The following is a 16,382-nucleotide window of genomic DNA, read 5'->3' as shown; positions in this document are numbered from 1 at the left end:
TTGTTGTTTCTATATCATTTATTTCTTCTTAAAAGATTTTATTATTTATTTATTTTAGAGAGACAGAGTAGGGTGATGGGCAGAAGGGAAGGAGGAGAGGGGAAGGGAGAGGGACAAGCAGACTCTTCATCAAGTGCAGAGCCTAACTCAACCCTGACATCATGACTGGAGCTGAAACCAAGAGTCAGACACTTAACTAACTCAGTCACCTAGGCATCCCACTGTAACATTTATTTTTGCTCCAATCTTTATTATTTCCCTTATAGCGCTGGTTTTATTTTTATTTTTTTTCCTTTTCTAGCTCCTTTAGGTCTATTGTTAGGATGTGTATTTGAGATTTTTCTTGCTTCTTGAGGTGGGCCTGTATTGCTATATACTTTCCTCTTAAGACCACTTTTGCTGCATCTCAAAGGTTTTGGACCATTTTGTTCTCACTTTCATTTGTTTCCATGTATTTTTTAATTTCTTCTTTAACTTTCTGGTTGAACCATTCATTCTCTAGTTAGATATTCTTTAGCCTCCATGTATTTGTGGTCTTTCCAAATTTCTTACGGTTGTCTTCAAGTGTTATAGTACTGTGGTCAGAAAATTTGCATGGTATGATCTTGATCTTGATCTTTTTGTACTTGTTGAGGGCTGATTTGTGATGCAGTATGTGACCAGTTCTGGAGAATGTCCCATGTGCACTCAAAAAGAATGTATATTCTGCTACTTTAGGAAGAAATGATCTGAATATACCTTTTAAGTCCACCTGGTGCAGTCATTCAAAGCCATGTTTCCTTGCTTATTTTCTGTTAAGATGATCTGTCCATTGCTGTAAGTGAGGTGTTAAAAGTTCCTTACTGTTATTGTATTCTTATCAATGAGTTCTATTATGTTTATTACTAATTGTTTTATATATTTAGGTGCTCTCAAATTTGGGGGCACAAATATATACAATTGTTAGACCTTCTTGTTGGACAGACCACTTTAATATGATATAGTGCTCTTCTTCATCTCTTGTTACAGTCTTTGGTTTGAAATCTAGTTTGTCTGATACAAAAAATGCTACTCTGGCTTTCTTTTGACATCCATTTGCACAGTAAATATTTTTCTATCTCTTCACTTTCAATCTACAGGAGTCTTTAGGTCTAAAATGAGACTCCTGTAGGCAGTATATATATATATATATATATATATATATATATATATATATATATATATATATAGGTCTTGCTTCTTTATCCATTCTGACACCCTATGCCTTTTGCTTGGAGAACTTAGTCTAATTACATTCAGAGTAATTATTGATAGATATGAATTGAGTGCCATTTTATTACTTGTTTTGTCATTGTTTCTGCAGACTTTCCCTGTTCCTTTCTAGTTTTTGTTGATTTTGGTCTTTCTTTCCCACTCAAATTAAGAATTAAATTTATAAGATATTAGTGGATAAAACTTTCTTAATTGGAGGCTCTCCAAATCGACAAGGTCAGGACAGCAACCTTCTCTGTTCTCCCTCTCTACTGCAGAGTGAGAGTAAGTCAGAATTGCACATATACACGCCCATACTAATTAACAACCATTGTATGCTGTGAAATTAACTTCTTTAGGTCTCCTTGCAAACTCTCACTCCCATCCCATTCAGTCTATATGGACTTAAATTATTTTTTTCTTAAATTGAGAATATAATCAATGTATTTAAAAATGCCAAAAGTTAATATGAATGTATAAGTACAATGCTTATTTTCAAGATACCCTACAATATCAAATACTTATACATCCACTAATAAATTCAAGGAACAACCATATTATAGCACTGGTAGACAGCAAAAAACAAACAAAAATTACTAATCTTAAGGATACTAACAAAGACAAATGAGAAGATATTGCTAAGAGAAGAATTTCAGACTAATAGAGAAAACAGTCCAAAGATGAAATGGACTATATTCAAGAGTAGCCCGGTGGCCACATTCCAGGGATATGTAGAAGTAAGTCCAGTATCCACTGGCCAGCAATGTAGTAGAAGGAAATTCAAGTCAGCCTTGAGAGGTGGAAAAATCCCTTTGCATCATAGGATTCTTTAATGTTAAGTACAAATAATAGAGTCAACCACCTTTTAGCATGAATACCCAAATACAAAATTCACAATCAAAATAAATCACATTAAGAACGAGCCTGAGGGGGGGAAAAACATGTGAATGTAACAACACAGTATTATGATCACTTTTAGAAAAGGAATATGGGAAAATGAATTCAGATTTTAAATTTCCTCTTAGTTACTCTTCAGTTTAGGACATTCTGGACAAAATATCTACTTAATCAGATTCTAGGTGACAGAAGATTATTATTCAGTACTGAATGGTGTTAACTGGTTATCATAAATAAATACTTTACATTAACACAATATTGTATGATATTTAAAGTTTAAAGGAAGAGTAATGTAGACCAAGCAGAAGGGAATACATTTTCATTCCTTTTTGGATACTTTGTTTTGCTATTAACAATATGATTTCAAAAAACCATGCCAGAACACAACCACCCCCTCCAACCCCCACCCTGACAAACCCTCTACCCATTATGAGGTGGTCTCAGATCCTTAGAGCTTCAGGTCATTTTCTACTCCAGAATAACTCTATTTTAGCACTGAACAAAAAGCTGAAAAAGCTCTTCTGAGCAAAGAAAATAAGTCTTCTATTGATCCTTCTCCTTCACATAGTGCTCCAAATCCTCCCTTCTAATTACAGCATTTTAGTCCCCACAAAGCTCCTTGCCCCTAATTATTCTTCACCATTTTCCCACTAGAGAGTTTTATTTGTGTTTTGCTTATTTAGCAATATTGTCTCAATAATAATGAAAGGGGCCACTTGTCATTGTGAATGGTGCAGCACACTGATTAATCTGCCTTTGTGAAGTTTACTAGGGCCCTGATTCTAAAGCACCATCCCCATGACATGCTTTTATTCACTTACCTACTTACTTACTTATTGGCTTATTTATTTCAACTCTGGGAGAGCCCCAGGAAGACTGGTATAGTACTGAGTGAGCCAGAGAGCAATATAGAGATTTCAAGAGCACATTATAAAACCAAGAAAAATAAATGTAAAACTTGAATTCATAAGCAAATATTATGAAACAACTTTATCATTTTACAAAAAAGCCTTGCAAAACAGCACTCAACCACAACTGCTTCTGCAACAGTTTGGCCGTACAGCCAATGATTATTAAAGTTGGCATCTGGGGCCTGATTTATATTTTAGATCACTATGAAATGGTTGACTGGAGGAGATATTTGGGAGTGAGGGATATATGCGAGTAAATGAAGTTGTAGGGCTAGCCAACTGTGGTGAACGTCATCACACACGGGGCTGCACAATGCTTTTTGAGAAGCCTTTGGTGTTTAAAGAAATTTTCAAAATATGACTTTCACCACTCCAATTCCGAAGTGCAAACTGACATTTCTAGATTCCCCTTACAGTTGGGAGGCAGGCACGTGATCTAGGCTCAAATGCAGAAATCAAGAGACACGTGGATTCAAAAAGAAATAATGTGAAAAGGAAGCTTCGACCTCTGTAGAGGGTTTGGGGGCTCTGCAGTGGTGTCTGGATACTCCTGGTGACAGCATCAGAGGTAATAATGACCTAAATGATGCAAGGTCAAGTTCTTGGCTCAGACCTAACCTCACTGGGATGGTAGGCACCCCTCCCACTTATTGCATAGTAGCCTCTGGGCGAATGGTCTTATGAAGCCAGTGCTGTGGCATGCTTCTAAGTTTATTTCCTAAAGACTTAGCCTCAAGTCCAATTTTCTCACCAATTTTCTCAAGTCCACCAATCCTGTGAGCTACCAAATTCCTTATAGCAAACACCTTTGCTACTTAGAGTCTACAACTGTTGACTGCAATTGAGAACAACGATATTGATTAGATATGGGACTGATATGAGATAACGAGAGAAAATATCATGGCAGACTCCAGAATCTGAAGATAACTACACATGGTTGACCTGCTACCAAAGATGTCCACTCTTCTTTGGGAGGATGTTGCAGCAGAAGTTTTAGGGGACCTATGGTACCCCAAATTAAGTCAGACTCTGATGTGGTTGTGGATCTTAGCCATTCTACTTGTTCATTTTCTTAAACTGCAAAATGTGATGTTATTGTGAGAACTGGATATAATCTATGTAAGTGATTAGCACAGTTTTTTTTGTTGTTGTTGTTTTGTTTTGTTTTGTTTGATTAGCACAGTTCTTAGCCCAAGCTGTGGTTATACAGACAAGAAAGGGGTAACAGTATAGGTCTGAGTAAATAATTTGTGGACCTAACCCCAGACAGGAGCAGGTGGTAAGTACTAAACAGAGTTCCTGGAATCCTAACCAAACAATGTGTGTTTTAGGCCCTGGTTCTGGTTCTATATGCAGTCTGAGAATATGATCAAATTTAGCTAAGAAAGCAAACCCAGGAGAAGTCAGGAAATACGGCCTCTGAGTGGTTGTTCCTTGGACTTAGGGATCCCTAGAGACTAATCTCAGACACAGTGATATCAAGGCATAAAGCAGCAAATCTAAACCAATATTACCCTGCTCTTCCCTGCCCAGCCTATGCAGATTTGCCTGAAAAACTGGGCAGGATTTAACCTGCAGGTGATGGCAACTTTAACCATAGGTAAGTGCACCAGAAACGTCATAACTCTTCACTTATCTTAATTCACACACACACACACACACACACACAGCAAACCTTTACCCATAACTTTCTATCATTTACCTGGAGTCTGTAAACAAGTTTCTTCTCAATAAATATTTGTAGGATTGGATTAAATGTTTAAGTTGAATACCTCTGAGAAGCTGCTGGAACATGGTTTTTTTGTTATTCTGAACTCCAGAAAAATACAGAAGGTCAATAAAGCAGCAATAGTTCCTGATGGTTTAACTGCCTGGCATTGTAAAATGATTTGATCATTTGTACCCAGACAATTCTGTACATTAAGTAGACAACTCATTGGGTAAAATACCCAGCTCTGTAAGTTATGCTCCTGGCAATCTGGCTGCAAAATGGGCTGGGAAGAATGGATGTCAATGGGACATTCAATGAGTTCTTACAAAATGACTGAAATGGAGCACCAGGAAACAAAAGATATAGGAAACAAATGCATGCAAGATATTTCAAGTTCAGTCATAGGTTAAAAAAGCAAACTCGATCTCTGGAAAAGCCACAGCCTTTGACAAGATGGCCTGGCACAAAGATATCAAATGGAGAGTTATTTATTCAGAAGTACTTTTGGCAATAGAGACGAAGAAGCAACTTGGTAGACAATAATCCTCTGCAGAGAAGCTAGAGTTGTCAATTCCAGATAAAGCTAAGTAACACAAATGATTAAAGGACTAAAATATTCAGACACAACTTATGCATACTTTTCTGCTCAGACAACAGCCAATAGAGACCTATGCCTTTGCCTTGACTAGGACTAAGGAGAACCCATAGGGAAAAAGTAGTTTTGGAGAAAATAAGGAGGATGAGTTAGATCTAAATTAAATAGGAACAGATTCAACAAAGGATAAGATAATCTACCCTAGGGAGGTGATGATGGTGGCTGCTCTGAAGCCCAGAATCAAAGGTAAAGCAAGAATAGATGGAAAGTGAAGTTCCCAATGGTTAGAGGAGGAAGGACAAACCTTAAAGGTTAAAGACACTACTCACTTGATGGGGTAGCAGAGAATGGCAGAGTATAGGATCTGCACAAGAAAGAGCAAAAGATGGAAAACAAATGCATTAGGATAGCAAAGCAAAGAAGTCCAGAGCTTAGAGTTATTAATAAATAACATAGAGGGGCTAAAAAATACTATGGTAGTAAACATGTTCATTTCATAAAAATAGTTCATAAGTGTCAGTTCCTTACTATTACAATTTCTATTTGTGTATACAGTCTTATCTATTCTGCTGTTTACTTTCAAGCTATGGACTGTATTTTCAAGTTTCCAATACAATCAATATTTTGACATCAAAATTCCAAGTCTGAGAGGAACGTTAGAAACTCTCACCTAGGGAATCCCTGGGTGGCTCAGTGGTTTAGTGCCTGCCTTTGGCCCAGGGTGCGATCCTGGAGTCCCAGGATCGAGTCCCACATTAGGCTCCTGGCATGGAGCCTGCTTCTCTCTCCTCCTGTGTCTCTGCCTCTCTCTTTCTCTCACTATGTCTATCATAAATTAATAAATCTTTAAAAAAAGAAAAAAAAAAAGAAACTCTCATTTATCAGGTGCCTGGGTGGCTCAATTGGTTAAGCATCTCCCCTCTGCTCAGGTCATAATCCCAGGGTCCTGGGATCAAGTCCCCCATCAGGCTCCTACTCAGGGGGGTGGTATGCTTTTCCCTCTCCCTCTCCCTGTTCCCTCCTGCTCGTGTGCACTCTCTCTTTCTGTCTCTCATGCTTTCTCTCTCTCTCAAATAAATAAAATCTTTAAAAAACTCTTATTTTTCAATTTCCCCTAAAACAAGAATAACCATTCATGTAACCATTTATAATGACATGATACACAATAATAATTTATAATACAAAAATCCACATGAGTAACAAAATTTTGTTTTAAAAAGGCCAGCTTGGGGTGCCTAGGTAGCTCAGTGAGTTAAGTATCTGACTCTTGGTTTCTGCTCACATCACCATCTCCGCTTCCTGAGATTAAGTCCCAAGTGCCTCTGGCTCTGCACTCAGCAGGAAGTCTGCTTCTCTCCCATCCCTCTACCCCTCCCCCTGCTCAGCTTCTCTCTCTGTCTCTCTCTTTCTCTGAAAGTAAAGAAGTACATCTTTAAAAATGCATAAATAAATAATAAAATACAAAAGACCAGCTTGTCAGTTAATTAATCATAGACACCATTGATTGAAACACCTCAGGTTGTAAAATCATCGGAACTTGGCAAATGCAGTCAGTTGCTGGAAGTCCATTTGTTTACATATTTATATATCATTTTAAAACTAAGCAATGTGGTATTTATTACTCAAACATTCATTGAATACTTGTGGAACAAGACACCTCACCAAGGTCTGTGGCTCCAAAGGAAGATAAAATAGAGCATCTGCCTTTAACAAACTCTAGTACAGAGATAGAGATAAATGGAGATAGAGGTAGAGGTAGAGGTAGAAATAGAAATGCATAGAAGGTACAATGGTAGCCCCAAATAGTAAACAATTAATTCAGGTTGGAAGGTTGAGAGAAGGCTTCACAGAGGAAAAGGCAAGCAGAAGCCGTAACAGGTAATTTGAAAAACTGCTGTTGTACATAGTGCCTGAACATTTCCATAGCATGCATCATAATTATAATTATTAGGTTAATGCCTGTCAACCTCAGCAGCTTCTGCAAAGCTCCTCAAAACTGGGACTGGTCTTTCTGATTCACTGGTTCACTGACAATTAGCACCACCCCTAGCACAGTGCCCGGATCGCTGTTGGTGGTCCATTTCTAGTAGTGGATAAGTGAATCGACATGCTTCCATATTCTAGAACATGGCAGCAGGACAGACGGGAAGAAGTGAGATGAGAGGGAGATGCTGGAGGATGCTTGAAAAGGAGATTTCAGTCACACTCAAAAACAATATAGACTACGAATATGTTACCGTTTCAACCAAGTAAGTTCATTAATTGCTTACAGTAGACAGGAACAGACTCATGTATCCAAAAGATAATATTGAGTAAATATCAAGTGTGTATGGACTGGTCAGGAAGAGACTGAGGTAGACATCTGTTAGTAGAGAAATTATGATGGCATTTATTTCACTTCTATGATGATGGTTTTCCAAACTGTGTTTGTGACAAGAGGCTAATATTTCCAAAAGGATACAAGTTACCATTGATTTAACAGGCTCTAAGTGCATCGTCCTGAGTAACATTTAAACAGAAAGCTCTAGTTGGTGCCTCGCTCCACTCAGCCCAGTCTACCCCGCAAGTATATTCCCAAATAATCTGTCTCCCAAATAATTTTAATAGAAATATAATGAGGCAAGTGGTATGCTGGTCAAGCTACAACTAGGTGCCAAAATTTTGCACATTCCCCATCTGAGCCACTTACTCATTTATGTCACTGCCTGGTTCCTGAAAGTATGGAAGCATACTATCCTACTTTTAAAAAGTTAATCTTTTATTTTTTTAAAAGTAAGAAAACGAAAAATGTAAAATTTCAAAGTATACTTAGAGAATATTTCTTTTGGAGAACAGTATGGTTCTCCAACTTTTATGTAATAAAATGTTCTGTCTTGATTAGCTGTCAGAATCACAAGCTTTCCTTAATAGGTTAATTTGTATTATACTTAATCATGTACTCCTCTGTGAGGTCAGGGGTTGCAAGTGCTATAAAATACAAGCTGAAGAGAAAATAAATTCCATTTCAAAGTTCCCTGCCACTAATGCCTTTATATAAAAAAAAGAAACTCCAGTTATGCAAGACCACATTCTTAATGATAAGTAATAACTTTAAGAAGTACTGGTCATTTTAATGTGAAATTAAATACACTGGTGATTTTTCTAAGCATGATCAATAAACCAGCTGCCATACCTGTGTAGGTTCTAAACAATGACGTTTAAGTTTTTCTATAAGTTGATTTTGCTTTATTTTCAACTGTAAACAAAATATCAGATGGTGGTTAGCCGTCTGTTTGTACGGAGTTCTTTTAGAGGGAAGGAATTAAGAAAAGAAAAATAAGTTATTTAAATCAGGGTAGAACTACTTCATTCACTTATCCCTTCAAATATTTCAATTATAAAATGTAAGACTGCTTGTTCCGTTTGGCCTTCCAGTTTTTCAATATTGTATTATTTAGGTGATTCTTTGCTGAGCTAGGTGGAAGGGGATCAATGTCAGGATTGATAAATGTATGTACTCTATTTGCTTTTCAAAGTGCAAGGAGGATGTATCCGATATTCTAAGTGAGCACAGCAAGGCTTATCTGCATTGCTGAAGGTCTGCAAAAGTCCCATAAATTGTAAGAAGCTGACAGAACTAATATTTCATACCACTGTGAATATAACTCGTTAATAGTATAAACCTACCGGCAGTAAATATCCTTCGTCCCTTTCTTTGAGAGGATTTTCCCATGAATTTTCATTAAGAAGTAACCTATAGAACGAAATCTTTAAAATACACTCCTCTGATAGAAATTATTCTTGAATGCCAAGACTCACAGCTCTGAATTTGTGATCCATTTTGAACGTAGAAGGACTTAATCCTTTACTTCTATGATGCCTGACAAATAATCAATGGCTAAGCATTTTATATCACTTTGCAGAGTTTCTATGCGTTCGAGAGAGATCTGCACACTTCCGCTGTGGCCCTGTTTCAGATTCCAAACAGTAGAAAAAGCTACAGGCCTAACTGGGCTTTTGCCTGTCCACGTATTATGTATAGTGATTACAGACAGGATAAAACACCTGCTTCATCAGATTTTCCCACCCAGTTCATTTCTTTTTTCTGTAACTTATTGATATACCAAAGAAAGCCAAAGCAAAGCACAACTTGACTAAACAAAATATTACCCAGGCACACAGAAGTGACATGAGATGAATCTGCATTACCCTGACTAGCTGGATCCTGCTGTACCACATTTAAGAGTAACTGGCATATGAAGTCTAGGTCAAACATTTATCTGTTCAGTAAGCAATTACAGAAACCCTTGGCTTATCCATCATCATTTAGACATGAACACTTACTTCAGTGATTTCTTTAGATAATGGAAACTCACTCCTTTATTTTTTTTGAAACTCACTCCTTTAAATGCTAAAGCTTTCAGTTTGTTTAATTTTCAGTTTATGTAAAATGTAATAAATATTCCTCTGTTACCTGTGTGTTGACACCTTCATAGCAATTAACGTGTATTCACTTGGCTATTGTCACACTAAATGATTTGGGAAGACTATATCATATATATGTACATTTTATATCAAAACATCAAAATATAAATATATTTTAAACAAGGTTCCTTGCCCTCGCTTACTGTCAAGGTATTGTTACCAGTTTTTGCTACTGTGAATTTACCTGGCTTGTGATTGACTCTTCTCCTGTTGTCTTTCTATTATTTTCTAAGTAATGGTTTTCTGAATAACAGTGTAGTTCCCCTGTAAGTAAATGATATCAACTTTGGTGTGTGTATATTTTGTGTGTTTACATTTCACTTAACTTGTTGGTTAAATATAGTTAACAATATTTTTGTCACCTGTATAATCACGATGACAATAATAACATCTAATCTTTACTATGTGCCATGCTCTGTGTTAATTAATTTAATGTGTAATTTAATTAAGTCCTCATTACAACTGTGTGAAATATGACCCTATTATTGACTCCCATATTCTACACATGGAAAAGAAAACTGAGGGAAGAGATACTAAGTGAATTTTCCAGGTTCCCACAGCAGTTAACATTAAGAGAAACTCAAAAACCCAAGGCAGACTCCAAAAACTCTACTTCCAACAACTTTCAAACGATGAATATTTATTCTTATGCTATAGTGATGTGAAAAGTGACTTTAAGATATAGCAAAGTATATCTAAATAACAGTGTTCTTTACAACTGGTTTCCATGTCTACCAACCTCATTCATGTCTCGAACAATTATCTCAATTTTAGAGTCAAGGAAACTGATTTAACGAGCTAGAATTTGAACACAGAATTTCTACATGTTAACCTGCATGTTTAACCAAAAGGAAGGTTATTGTGATTCTGTAATACTAAAGACCATCCCACATAAATATATTTGAAGAAATGGTAGTGTTCCATCTAGAAAAAACAAGGCTTAGCAGTGACATGATACCTGTCTTATAAAGTAAAGGAGTGACTTCATGGAAAAGCACTTCCATCACGACTTCCTGCAAGCAGGACTAGAAAAGCCAAAAGTAGATTTTAGCTAACTGCAAGTTTCCTTGTCATTTCCCTGTGCTGATGGAGAAATTGTTTTCTCATCTATTTAGGTGACAGTCTTCTGGTGGTTCACATTTATGCAGTAGACAAAGCTGCAATTTTGTTCACATGGGCAAATGGGAAATCACAAGCCTCTGGATGGAGACTGACCCCAATTCTGCTTTAGCCATAGGTTCATCTCACCTTCAATCATGTCTGACTCACCCTGGTTTTGGGTATTTAGCTTCTGAGGATGTCTCTGAATTATTTGTGAGCTCATCTACATTTTTATAAAAGAGGTTTCTTCCACACTATTTCGAATTTTGAGACCCTTGTTTTCGAAAAGATTTGGGGATTACCATTTTTGACATATTTCCGGAAGCATCAAAGTGAAATTCCTCGTAAAACACTCACCTTCTTTAAAAGCATAAGGTGTTATCATTATTAGGCCTATTACATGATAGTCTAAATTATTATTACTGGAAGTTTTCCTGAAGATATGGATGATTAGTGGCCAGACAATGTGTTAGTTGGCATTGGACCTCTTTTTTTTTTCATGGACATATAATATAGCATCCTTATAAAACAGATCAAATAGGGCTGGCTGATTTGGAAGGTTGGCAGCAGTTGTACTACCTCAGCTATAGGAGCTCAACACTGAGTTTCATCTCCACTCAAAGTTTGTAATTTTGTGCTTGTTTTAATAGAAGTCTTCATGTAGAATGTTCCCTCAGAGAACGAATTAATACTGAAAATGGTAATAATCAGTTCAAGGTGGGGTTTTTCATTCCAGTATCACAATTTCAGGCTGTTAACATTGTTAAAAAAAATACTTCTTGATTAATTGATCTTAACATCTTTAGTTTTCTTTGGATAACTCTTGTTCTAGAGCTTCCATGTTCCTAGTACAGTTAGTTTTTTTCTATCACTTATTAAAAATAGTACTATGTATTAAAGCACAAGCATTTGCACTATGGTCCCACTTTGGGACTAATATTCATCCCTCTGTAACTCCTCTCATCAATAAAATGAGAATAGTGCATAAACTTCCTATTTTGCAAGATTATCGCAAAGATTAGCACTGAAAAATATTCTTTAAAGGGTTCTAAAAGTTGGAGGAATGTAAGGTATCTTTTACTTTCTAAAAATAAATTATATTGAAAAGAGCAACAAAGACCAGTATTTCATAGGAAAACACTTTAAAGAACCTGCAATTTCTTGGTGTACTAATTTACTATTTTAGCCAACTCAGTTTCATTTTTTTCTTTGAGCTGATTTGAGGTGTAATAATTATCCAATGGAGAGTATATATTATGGTACCTGGCATGATGCTGGAATTTATTAAGCAACCTGTGAATGCTAGGCTTTGTTATCTTCCCCTAGAGGAAAGTTGATAAAACTTAGAACAACCAAAGAGAAAATGCCATGTGCTTACATGGGGAGTTGAGAATCTTTTACCAGTTTTTACAAGGTGTATAACATTCCTATTTACAAAAGTAAGGAAACTGTCAATTTGATGAAGTACAACTCACAACTCATTAGTGTTGAACACAGAAGAAATATTCCACATCAAAAAAGACTGCTAAAATATTCACAATTACCAGCTGCTCAGAAACCATTTTATATGGATAAAAAACATGTCACATTTAATTTATCAGATGCTTTCTACTGTCATACTTTTCTTTCGTTCAATGTACTGAAAAGTTATAAAAATAACTTCAGTCTTCACTGTAGCCATGTATAGACATTAAGAATAACACAAATCCATTATCTACCACAGTATAATTGTATCTACATGGATGAATAATCTCCTGCAGCTTCTTTGCACTCAATTCTGAATTAACTATTCCTTTAAAGATACTTGAATACACAACATTCAGTATCTCTATTAGAAAACTACCATTTCAATATGAAGGGAAAAAAAAGAAATCACATTCATTCCTGAAGCTATATTCTTTGAATGAGCTGGCATTATTAGCCTCATTTCTATAGTGACTACAATGGGAAATATCATCACAGAAATAATGCCATATTAATTTTCTAACAACACTGAAACGAATCAAATATGCACTCAAACACTGAAAATAAAATAGTAATCGTCTCGCTTTCCACTGTGTGTAATCTGTGATGTAGGCTTCAAGTAAAAATGTAATAATTGAATTAACCCTTTGCACGATTATCAGACACCAGACACAGCGAATCGCTAACTCTGCTTTGAAAAGTCCACCAACAAGCCTATCAAAACAGCCATTGATATAGACACAGATGTGTACACACACACACAAACACGCCCAGCATCAATATCACCAGAATTTTAAGAAATAAGCAAACAAACAATAATCCAGGTGTAGGCTTTAGTTTTATATTTAATCCATTGCAAATTTAGTGTTGTTTAAACGAATCTACAGAGGGCTCTTCTCTCTTGAGCTCAGGTAAGTAAGTTTGTAGTGTAATTTCTGCTTCTGCTCCACTGCACCACACATGGTTCAACCATGGACCTCATGAAAGGGTGGCCCTCACTTACAGCTTAAGTGTCAGTTACAGTCATGGCTGTTGCTCTTTTGAAACTATCAGCAGAAAAGAAATAAACTTTTTCATTGTGTCATCTAAAGGAACACACAAAAATTTCCCGGTAATTACTGACTCGTCTTGCCATATTTTAAAATGATTACCCCGCCACTTAGCTTTTATATACTTTAAAATGATCATATCCTGTCCCTAAAGCATGTGGAAAATGGAAATGAGGTCCTTCCCCAATATGAAATAAAATATTAATATCTATCCTTCCAATAAATGTATGCACGCTTTGTTGCAAAAAAAAGATTTTTTTCAATGCCAGACTGTAAGTGAAAAAAAGTGAAGAAATTCAAAGAAAGATAAAAGAAGTAAAGAAAAATAAAATAAACCTGAATTTAAACTAGAGACAAAACATGTATCTTGCGATTTTGCACATTTTCTAGACATGAACCACCATATTAGCTCCAACGAGTACAGTGGTCATCACAGGTGAAAAACATTCAATCGCAGGGTCTTTGATATTTAAAAAAAAATCTGCTACTGAGGAAAAGTATAATTATTTTTTGAACTAAAGACAGAGAAAACTGCTGTCTATGCAGAGAAGTAACTATAACATAAAGAGTAGTGTAACCAAACATCTAAAAATACAGAAGGTCTTACAGGATGGTTTTACACTTCCACTTAAAGTGCACAAATATGATCTGCCAGACGATTAGGGTTATTAGTCTTAGTGTTTTTATTCATGTACAAGGATAGGATATCCCACTAGAAGGCTAAACTTCATGTTTAGTTTTCTCTCTGGGAAGACAGGAGCTGCACAGGTCTACATAATTATCTCTGGAAGAGCTAATAACTCTACTGGATGTTACTTGGGGCTCTATCTCAGTTTTTACTAAAACCCCCAAAAGCAGTGAACAAAACAACAGGGCATGTACTCCCACATTCCAAAGTGCAATGCTCGATCCGGTAGGTAGGGTAGGTGAAGTATGTGGCAAAAGTGGGTCTTGTGACACTCAGACCAATGCTCCTTTCCTGAATATAGGTTAAAGAAGGTTAAAAAAGATTTATGTCAAGGCAAGTAGGTGGCTCAGTTGGCTGAACATCTGACTCTTGATTTTGGCTTGGGTTATGACCTCATGGTTTGGGATCGAGCCCTGCATGGGGCTCCAAGCTGAGTGTAGAGCTTGCTTAAGATTCTGTCTCGCCCTCTGTCCCTTCCCTCACTCTCTCCCTCTCTGAAAGAAATTTAAAAAAGAAGGACAAAAGAAGAAGGAAAGAGGAAAGGAAAGGAAAGGAAAGGAAAGGAAAGGAAAGGAAAGGAAAGGAAAGGAAAGGAAAGGAAAGGAAAGGAAAGGAAAGGAAGAAGAGAAGAGGAGGAGAGGAGAGGAGAAAAGAGGAGAGGAGAAAAGAGAAGAGGAGAAAGAAGAGAAGAGAAGAGAAGAGAAGAGAAGAGAAGAGAAGAGAAGAGAAGAGAAAGAGAGGAGAGGAGAGGAGAGGAGAGGAGAGGAGAGGAGAGGAGAGGAGGGGAGGGGAGGGGAGGGGAGGGGAGGGGAGGGGAGGAGAAGGGAGGGGAGGAGAAGGGAGGGGAGGAGAAGGGAGGGGAGGAGAGGAGAGGAGGGGAGAGGAGGGGAGGGGAGGGGAGGGGAGGGGAGGAGGAGAGGCAAGGCGAGGAGAAGAGAAGAGAAGAGGAAGAGGAAGAGAAGTCAACCACAGGACAGCAGTGAAATATGGCTTTTGCTACTGTTTGCCCCTCACCTCTCCCCACTGCTAACTCAAAGGAAGTCCAGAACAAGAGGTAACTGGGTACGGAAGAAGGCAGTAAAAGGAAGAGTAAAGAAGTACAGAGAGAGGATGTCTGGTTGGTGGTTGAGCACCTGCCTTTGGCTTACATCATGATCTCGGGTTCCTGAGATCCAGTCCTGCATCATGCTCCCCCACAGGGAGCCTGCTTCTCCCTCTGCCTGTGTCTCTGCCTCTCTGTGTCTCTCATGAATAAATAAATAAACTCTTTAAAAAAAGAAGAAGAAGAAGACGAAGAAGAGGTACAGAGAGAGACAAGCAGAAAATGAGCTGACCTTGTCTCCTTTCCCTACTATTGGCATCCAGTCAAAAATAGGCCTGAGTCAGATCAGAGGAAAGAGTTTAACTTAGGAGACATTTTGAATTTTGACTGTAATGCAAATGGACTAGTGAATCCACTAATAGAACAAAATGTCAAACATTTCAGAATTTATTCTTCATAATGCCGAAAATGTCAAGGTCAAGAAAGACAAATAAGACCTGAGGAAATGTTCCAGATTAAGATAAAATAGAGATATGACAACTAAATACAACACGTGATCCTGGATTGGATGGTAGATTTGAGTAGAAAGAATATAAGGCACATTAAAGGTAAAGTTGATGAAATTTTTATGCAGACTGTGGATTAGATAATAACTGTTGTATCAATGTTAAAGTTATTGATTTTATAGTTATACAATTATTTTATTATTATATAAATTGTATAAAGTTGATCCTTGAACAATGTGGGGCTTAGGGGTGCCAACCTCCCCCATAGTTAAAAATCCATGTATAATTATTAACATCCTCAAAACCTTACCTTCCATGGGGTTGGCCAGAAGCATTACTGATAACATAAAGTGTAGATTACACACATTTTGTATGTTATATGTATTATATGAATACAGTATACCATAAAGCTATAGAAATGTTATTAAGAAAATCATAAGGAACCGAATAAATTTACAGTTCTATACTGTAAAAAATCTGCAGATCAGTGGATTCACACAATTCAAATTCATGTTATTCATGGGTTAACTGTATATAATTCAATTTAGTACTAAACACTAAATTTTTAAATTAAAAGTTGATATATTATTATTTATAAATTTCTAATTATGGGGCCACCTAGGTGGTTCAGTCGAGGAAGCGTCCAACTCTTTGATTTCAGCTCAAGTCATGGTCTTTTTTTTTTTTAATTTTTTTATTTATTTATGATAGTCACACACACACA

At 36.8% G+C, this 16,382-nt stretch overlaps 1 protein-coding gene across 3 annotated transcripts in view; it reads right to left on the bottom strand.

Annotated features, from left to right (window-relative positions):
- Positions 1-16,382, bottom strand: part of RALYL (RALY RNA binding protein like) — a 713,351-nt gene that overhangs the window by 556,544 nt on the left and 140,425 nt on the right. The gene's annotated exons all lie outside the window — the stretch shown is intronic.

The sequence above is a fragment of the Nyctereutes procyonoides genome, unplaced genomic scaffold, assembly GCF_905146905.1.
Source record: "Nyctereutes procyonoides isolate TBG_1078 unplaced genomic scaffold, NYPRO_anot_genome, whole genome shotgun sequence".
NCBI lineage: Eukaryota > Metazoa > Chordata > Mammalia > Carnivora > Canidae > Nyctereutes > Nyctereutes procyonoides.
The sequence above is the reverse complement of the archived record's forward strand: the minus strand, read 5'-3'. Positions and strand labels throughout refer to the sequence as shown.